The sequence below is a fragment of the Malus domestica genome, chromosome 17 (genome assembly GCF_042453785.1).
Source record: "Malus domestica chromosome 17, GDT2T_hap1".
NCBI classification, from domain to species: Eukaryota; Viridiplantae; Streptophyta; class Magnoliopsida; order Rosales; family Rosaceae; genus Malus; species Malus domestica.
Window position 1 is genome coordinate 22,347,159 of NC_091677.1, and position 9,273 is coordinate 22,356,431.

Here is a 9,273-nt window from a genome sequence, read left to right on the forward strand (position 1 = left end):
TTATCCAGCAGTGGTACTGTTCCTTTACCCTTGTGGGTAATAATATGGTAGCTAGACCTTCAAAATTTATGGGTCTAAACTTTGTTAGTGCTGTTTCTTTGCTATTCTTTTACCCTTCTTGGTCAGAGCGATGTAGTGGGAGCTGCAAGCTTCACGTGCTCAACTTTGGCAGAGAACTTTGGCAAAGTTATCTGTGGTACCCATGAGCTATTGTTGCGTGTGGGAAGTGGGTGATTGAACAGTAAGATTCCTGTGTTTTCTACTTCCCCAGAAGTCTTTGACAGAATGCCCATAATTTCCGCAAAGCTGAGTGTGCGTGTGACAGGTGCTGACAAGGCTGGGAAAGTAGGTGCCTCTTCGATTTCTGAGATCGGCCCTCGTGGTCTCTAGGGAGCCCAGCTTTTGAGAAAGCGAGCGCCTCTTCGATTTCTGAGATCGGCCTTCGTGGTCTTTGAGCAGCCCAACTTTTGAGAAAGCAAACGGCTCTTCGATTTCTGAGATCAACCCTCGTGATCTCTAAGCAGCCCAACTTTTGAGAAAGCAAACGCCTCTTCGATTTCTGAGCAGGCGCCTCTTTGATTTCTGAAGCTCCGTCGAGTGCAGATTTTTATAGAGGCTGGCATTAAGTTCCAAAGCACACTTGAATCTCCACCAGTAGAAGCTTCATTCTTGCACTTCTAAGATCTTGATTTGTCCGACCTCTTCTCTCTTCAACACCTTTGAAAATGTCTGGCCCCTCCGACCGTCGTTTTGACTTGAACCTTGTTGAAGAGGCAGCCCCGCCTTCTCCAGACAACATATGGCGCCCATCCTTCGTCTCCCCAACTGGTCCTCTTACCGTTGGGGATTCCGTGATGAAGAATGATATGACTGCTGCGGTGGTGGCCAGGAACCTTCTCACTCCCAAAGATAACAGACTACTTTCCAAACGGTCTGATGAGTTAGCTGTTAAGGATTCGCTGGCTCTTAGTGTTCAGTGTGCAGGTTCTGTGTCTAATATGGCCCAACGCCTATTTGCTCGAACCCGCCAAGTTGAATCATTGGCGGCTGAAGTGATGAGTCTCAAACAGGAGATTAGAGGGCTCAAGCATGAGAATAAACAGTTGCACCGGCTCGCACATGACTATGCTACAAACATGAAGAGGAAGCTTGACCAGATGAAGGAAACTGATGGTCAGGTTTTACTTGATCATCAGAGATTTGTGGGTTTGTTCCAAAGGCATTTATTGCCTTCGTCTTCTGGGGCTGTACCGCGTAATGAAGCTCCAAATGATCAACCTCTGATGCCTCCTCCTTCTAGGGTTCTGTCCAGTACTGAGGCTCCAAATGATCCCCCTCCGGTGCCTTCTCTTTCTGGGGCTCTACCGACTGCTGAGACTTCTCCTAAGCAACCTTTGTGAAGGCTCCCTCTTGTGTGTTTATTTTGACTCATGTATATGTACATATTTGTAGCTTATCGGGGATATCAATAAATAAGCTTTCCTTCATTTCAACGTATTGTGTTAAATACACCAAAGCCTTCTTCGCTAAGTTCTTTGAATTTTCTTTTGTTGAAGCTTGTATGTTGAAGCTTTCTGAGTGGAGCATGTAGGTTGGGGTAGTGTTCCCTTAATTTCCCGAGTGAGGAAAACTTCTTGGTTGGAGACTTGGAAAATCCAAGTCACTGAGTGGGATCGGCTATATGAATCTTAGAACGCCATTGTGCTCGATCCTGTGTCATGTCCTTCGTTAGATCCAAGTACTCTAAGTCTTTTCTTAGAGTCTCTTCCAAAGTTTTCCTAGGTCTTCCTCTACCCCTTCGGCCCTGAACCTCTGTCCCATAGTCGCATCTTCTAATCGGAGCGTCAGTAGGCCTTCTTTGCACATGTCCAAACCACCGTAACCGATTTTCTCTCATCTTTCCTTCAATTTCGGCTACTCCTACTTTACCCCGGATATCCTCATTCCTAATCTTATCCTTTCTCGTGTGCCCACACATCCAACGAAGCATCCTCATCTCCACTACACCCATTTTGTGTACGTGTTGATGTTTCACCGCCCAACATTCTGTGCCATACAGCATCGCCGGCCTTATTGCCGTCCTATAAAATTTTCCCTTGAGCTTCAGTGGCATACGGCGGTCACACAACACGCCGGATGCACTCTTCCACTTCATCCATCCAGCTTGTATTCTATGGTTGAGATCTCCATCTAATTCTCCGTTCTTTTGTAAGATAGATCCTAGGTAACGAAAACGGTCGCTCTTTGGTATTTCTTGATCTCCGATCCTCACCCCTAACTCGTTTTGGCCTCCATTTGCACTGAACTTGCACTCCATATATTCTGTCTTTGATCGGCTTAGGCGAAGACCTTTAGATTCCAACACTTCTCTCCAAAGGTTAAGCTTTGCATTTACCCCTTCCTGAGTTTCATCTATCAACACTATATCGTCTGCGAAAAGCATACACCAAGGAATATCATCTTGAAGGGAGCACGTAAGGACGATATAAGAAAATAGCCTCTCACACAAACTAACAGAGAGACTAGTACTTTTTTTTACCATATGATAATCATCTTTTCTTTATGATCACTTGACCAAATTTTACGATGTAACTTTGTATTTTTATGTATGACATACTTATTCTCTGACAAAGAAAAATATTTATTCAAATTATTGAAAATCCTTCAAATACCTAGTCGAAAAAGGGAAAAAAATCACATAAAAACGTAAATTTTCTTGTGCGTACTTGTAGGTTTGTGGGCCCCTTTTTTATTTTTGCCCAGGGCCTCCAAAATGTTTGGACCGGCCCTGTGTACATGTACACTTTTTTATTTGTATAGCAGTATATCACAAGGATCATAAGATCAAGGAATTTTAATGAAAAGCTTCTAGTATTGTTCATTTTAACGAAAAATCATATTTTTACACTAAAAAGTCAATCCTGATACTATTAAATTTACCCTTTATTTTGTTCTTATCGTTAAAACTTAAAATTTTCAAGCACTTTTCGTTAGTTTCCTTAAGATCAATCATGCAAATTAATATAATATCTAGATGCTCTAAATTTATCTAGCTTATAGAAGAGAGATTTAGACTTGAAGGCAAATTATCATTTGTAACTTCTAATAGTGAAATTATATTTTGCAAAAGTGAAAAACCAAATGAAGGAGGAATCAAGGGGCTGGGACTTTTTGTGGTGGTGGTGGTTGGGAGGAGAAAGGGGGAGTGGGGTGCTTTCTTGGTAGTTTGGGTTTTGGGATCCCAGCCGTTTTTGGGGGTTTTGGGCGGGGATTTTTGAGGTGTTTAACAATTTCGGAGCTATCAGGAATGGGGACCGCGATGGGAGGTCATGCTGATGAGCTGCGTTGGCCCGGGTAACCAGATTATATTGTCACATTAAGGGAATTTTGAAGATAAAGTCGGTGGGAAAATAGTAGGGTTTATTTTAATGTTTTATGGTAGGTGGGAAATTAGAAAAATAGGGTGTGTCTAAAACCACTAAAATATATAGTTTGTCTGCGTGCTTGCATGACTACATGGAACATTATCCATCAAGGTTGCACTAGGTGCTTGTGGAACGGGAACTAGGGCTTATTGCTTAGGTGAATTATATATAAATTAGTATATGCTTATTTTATAGACTCGAATACTATATGAATTATATTTTACCACATAAAAAACCGACACATTTGCATAAATATGTATCTTAAGTACGACTTCTTATTATAACACATGCCAATTTTTATGGACCCGAATGTTTGTCCACCGTATGTGGCTTTGCAAATGTGCCACGAATGGCGCACTAAAGATTCCCAGAGTCTCTAAACGATTTTGTACCCATTTGAACAAACAAATATGGAAAAATAGAAAAACAAAAAGCATGTAGCCAACGGTAATATTGGTGAAAAAAAGGAAAAAGAAAAAAAGAATTCGTACCAATTGGACGTCTCCACACATCATTCACAGACCAGGCCAATGAGGTCAGAGTCTGAGGGGGTAGGCCCTTGGTACTGTCTACATCGTACCAAAATCGGAGGAGATAGGCTGATCTTGACCAGTCTTAGTCTTAGTTAGGGGGTGCCTACCCTTACCCCTACCTCTGACCCTAAACAACAAAAACAAAGCGTCAAAAAAGGGTTTAGGACAGCTCTAGCCTGCAGCATGGCATATCAGAGCCAGACATGCAGTCTGCGCCTGAGCCTCTCCGACATCTAAGCAGCCGGTGATCCGAATAGTATTGTATTAGACTAGAGCGATCACTTGAAGAGATTTTTGAAAGGCTAAATTGGATTGTTCATCCATGTGGTCATAGGACACTTGCATGATGATCCCCGTGGTGAAAAAACTAGGAATTAAACCCCTGTGGTCTAGAATGTTAGCAAATTTAGTCCAAAAGTAAAATTTATGTTAAAGGACTGTTAAAAGTTGGGGTAAAACTGTATTTTCAGTTCCAATTGACATTGAATTGGGTCTTTTTTTTTATTTAAAAAATTAAGCATTATTTTTTTTGTTAATTGTTATAAAAAATTATTTATTTTAAATGTCAATTTGAACTGAAAATACAGTTTTACCTATACTTTTAACAGTCATTTAACAGAAATCTTACTTTTGGACTAAATTTGCTAACATTCTTGACCACAGGGGTTTAATTCCTAATTTTTTCATCACGGGGGTCATCATGCAAGTTTCCTATGACCACGGGGATGAATAATCCAATTTGGCCTTTTTGAAAATATAACGATACCAATTTCATAAAAGAAATAACATAGAACCTAGAGCCATCATTTGGGTTACAGACCCGCATGTTGCATCTAATCCTAACCTTTTATTTTTTGGAGTTTTAACGAAAAGCCCACGGTACTGTTCACTTTAACGAAAACCACATTTTTACACTAAAAAGTCAAACCTGATACTATTCACTTTACCCTTTATTTTGTCATTATCGTTAAAACTCAAAGTTTTCAAACTCTTTTCATTAGTTTTATTTTTAATTTTTTCAAGTACCGTAGTGTGCGAAAGCTTTGAGACAACCCACGATGAGGCCCATCAACTTTTTACAAGATCCAGCCCAAGTCAAGAGGCCTAGTGGATGGAGTCATATAGCTGACTAAACATTTGGTTACTCACTGAGTTGAGAGTGCTGATGTGTCCACTTTTAGGTGTGGGACTTTGGATTCTTCGTTTCTTTTTTTTCCCTATATACCTTATATTCATTTACGGAACCGCCGCGTCACAAAAACGTGACAATTCCACACAAAAATTTCAGTGTAACAAAAATATGGTTTAGTATACTAAATATCATAATGAACGTGGACATTGACTGTTTTCTTCTAGCTGGGCCTTATGTCATTTCTACTGGCCCATTCAGCTCAGACATTTTTTTCGGTTTTATTTAATCCCAAAATTTTAATTAGACTTTTATTTTTTTTTTATTCCATAAAAATCAGTGATGCTGCTGATGCATGCCATCATCTCTCTTATCATAAGCGATTTCTTTGTGGGGTATATTTTATTATGATCATGTCCATTGAAATCTCGAGTGTTTTTTTTAAGAAGCACTGAGGCATATGTTTCTCCAAACAAACTATTGTTGACATTTCAAATGTTTTTTGAAGAAGCACGAGGCATATACTTTCTAAAAAAAAAAAAAAAAAAATCATAACTCATATTTTAAATTGTTGAAACTTGTCTTTGATCGGATCAAAAGCACACTCAATCATTTCAGATATAATATGAGTATATATTGTCATGTGATCCCATACCCCGTCCATATGGTTTTAGGAAAGCTATAAGTTTCAATGGAGTGATTATAAATAAAGCCATATATTTTAGGAGATGAGAGCTTTTTGGAGAGATTTTTAGTGTATTAGGAAGACGACCTAGTACAGTAAGGATAATAATATAATTGGTTGAGATTTAAAAAAAATTCAAACAATTGTATTATGACACTTGACATATCGAACTGTTTCCCGACAAACTATTTATGTCTCGCCCTTTTAGTCCAGTGTTGATTTCAAATGCCACAATGTGTGAGGTCTTTTGTGTTCAATCAGCTTCCTCTTGATACAGCTTTTGCCCTCTCGCGTGCATTAATCCAACATGATAATGGTAAATCAACACTAAATTATATCGGCCTTATTCCAAAACTCCACTTAATTATATCAGCTAATTATAATTTAATTAAAAGTAATGCTAAGAAGACCATGTTTTTAGACCATATTTTAGAGACCACATAATGTAACGGTTGATGGTTGAGTGCTTTATTTAATGATTTTAACAAGAAATTCAACCGTCAGTCGTCAAATTATGTATTCTACAAAATATTATTCAAATAGATAATTTTTATAGCTTCGCGGTTTAATTAAGAAGGCATTTGCCACTATCTTTTCACACACATTATAATACAAACAAGCGGTCAGGAAGAAAAGAATCTGAGTAGGAAGTGGCCAATTTGATCCAATCAGACTGCCAGTTAATTCTTAATCCGTGTATTAGATATGTTTGATCTTTTAGTTCTTGTCACCTCTTTTATCGGTAATATTGCAAGCAAGATTTTAACTCTTGTTTCCAGTCACGCAAAAGCGGAACTCAGCAAAAGCAGCCATTATAATTCAAGCCATTTTAACTGGATAGGGATTCTCTCCTCCCTTTTACCCTCCCCTCCCCTCCCTGCCCTTCTCACAATTTTTTTCCTTTCTCCTTTTCTCCCTACGAAGATGAAAAACAAGATGAATTCTTGATCATTCAAATAGGAGGAAGGGAAGGGAAAAAAATCTTGGTCCTTTTTAAGTTTTAACTCATATGTGATAGCATTCCAAAGCCGCCGTAAACTGTCTACTAATTTGCTTAACTACAAAGACTTATTCACGTCGTTGGTTAGTTTTGATATGACTATTCATTTTATTAAAGGCATTTTGAAGGGAGAAACATATGAAAACTTTCATTTTTGGTCAAAATTGAAGATCACTCGTGAAGAAAAGTTGGCCCTTTCAATCTTACTATTTTGTGGGGACTAGTAGGGATATGTTTTTTCTATGAGTAACTTCAGCTTGGACAAAATAGGAAAGTTCTCATCTATTTCTTCCTTCAAATGTCTTCAATGTACTGAATGGTCCCATCCAAATTAATCCTCCCTATCAAACGAGCCAATTGAGTAGTTGTGATGGCGAAGCGTGCAATTTCAAGCATTGATCGAGTTATTGGCTTGTCATCCACCCAAGAAATTTACGACTCATTTGATAACCATTTTGTTCTCAGTTTCAATTTTTGTTTTCACTTTTTTGGAAACTAAAAATTTGTTTGATAGGTACTCCCAGTTTTCAAAAACATGAAAACTGAAAATTAAAAACTACTTTTTTGAGTTTCAAAACTTGGTCTTGAGTTTTTAGTTTTGTATTTTTAGTTTTTATTTTTTTTATTTAAAACTGCAAATAGGTACCAAACTAAAATTTGAGTTTTCAAAAAATAAAAATAAAACTAAAAACCAAAAACTAAAACAAAAATAGTTATCAAACGGTATCTTAGAAAATCTTGAACCTTTGCAATATTAAAATTGTACTTCACTTGGCTAATTCAGTGATCGGGAGAATTTTGGTTGTCCCCAAATTATATTGTCTCATAGCACTCATGACGTCCCTAGAGAGTTACAAAAATAGTATGATATTCGTGGTTGTAAGCAAGGGATTTGGATCCCATCTGGATCTAAATTGTGGGGATCATAGAATTCTTCCATCTTAGTCATTCATCATACATTATGCAGTCAGAAATCATTTGAATTTTATTATTTAAAATTAAACACAAATAGTAACTAACGAAAATTAGCAGCATGATATACGATGAACATTTAGGATATGAGAATCCCTATGATCCCCATGAAGAGGATCCATAGAGAATCCTCATGATGGCGAACGTAAATCTATATATGTTCCAACTACTAAGTATTGAATTTTTAATTCGTGTAATTTCAATTAAAGAAATTAGGAGGTAAGTGATCATTTACCATAGTGGTTAAACGGTGTTAAGTCATTGCATGACGACATGGGTTTAAATTCCGTCAATAGCTAATCTAATATCTAATCTAATAAAATCTACCATTGACAAATAAATTAGGGGAAAAAGTACTCCTATGCCAGATGATTGTACATCCAAACGTTTAATTGGGCCACATTTTACCCATCTATAAGCCAGCATATGATACGCTGACAATATGATGAACAGCATCTTATCAAACTCCCGAGAAGAGGGACTGAGATTCTTTTCGGATTTTAATGTTTGGTTTGTATTGTTGAAGAGATATATAAGAAAAGAGATCCAGGTCATTTAAATTTTTAATTGAGTGATCAGGATCTTTCGGTTCACTGACTCCTAGCACAGAGATACAGGGCGAATCCTATTCTCAAGAAGTTCACTCAAAACTGATTCTTTTGTGTGTTGGCATTTGCATCTGTTCTTTTCGCCTGCATTTCATGTCCTTTATCCGATACAAATCTAAACAATTACGTAGCTTTGGTATTCGAAAAGAAAAGGAAAATATTCAACCTAGGTATGGGGCTGCATTACCCACAAGTTTTGGTTACACAAAGATTTGAAGCTTCAATACGAAGACAATCAATATATATGTGTGTGTGTGTGTGTGTGTACATAGGAAGCTAAGGAACATAAAGATCCGTACATACATGAGAAGGTATGCAAGCATGAATATTTATCCCAACGATAGAGCGTCATTTACTACGAGTTGATCAAATTTTAGTATATTCCCTAATAATAATGTAAACTATGGAATCAATGGCTACTTTTTTCACCCCAGCTTGATCACAATTCTCAGACACCGTATATATATATGCCAACCAACATATATATATATATATACTAAGATAGCATCCATATGTCTTTATCATCAACCACCCCACTCCACCGAAATGGTAGATTCTTGTATCCCGTCATCTATAACTACTCTGTGTATTCATCACGTGATTAGAGATATAAATATAAGATGATTCACTTCGATTGTGAAGATATTTAGAATACGTACAAGTCGTAAGAACTTATGTGATACGTATGCAAATTGATAAACTTTTCAGGCCCATATATGTTCACTACTAATATCACCGACATTGTTTCAACTTAATCAGCTATTGCTAGGTGTGTTTTATCACAAAAAGTCCTGGTGATATTAAGTATGGAATCTCCCATATATTAATTATATATTATTTTATCATATGTATAATGTGGGATCCTATTCTCAAACACTTTCATGTTGAATTAATTATTTGAATCTACTGGAGATGATTTAA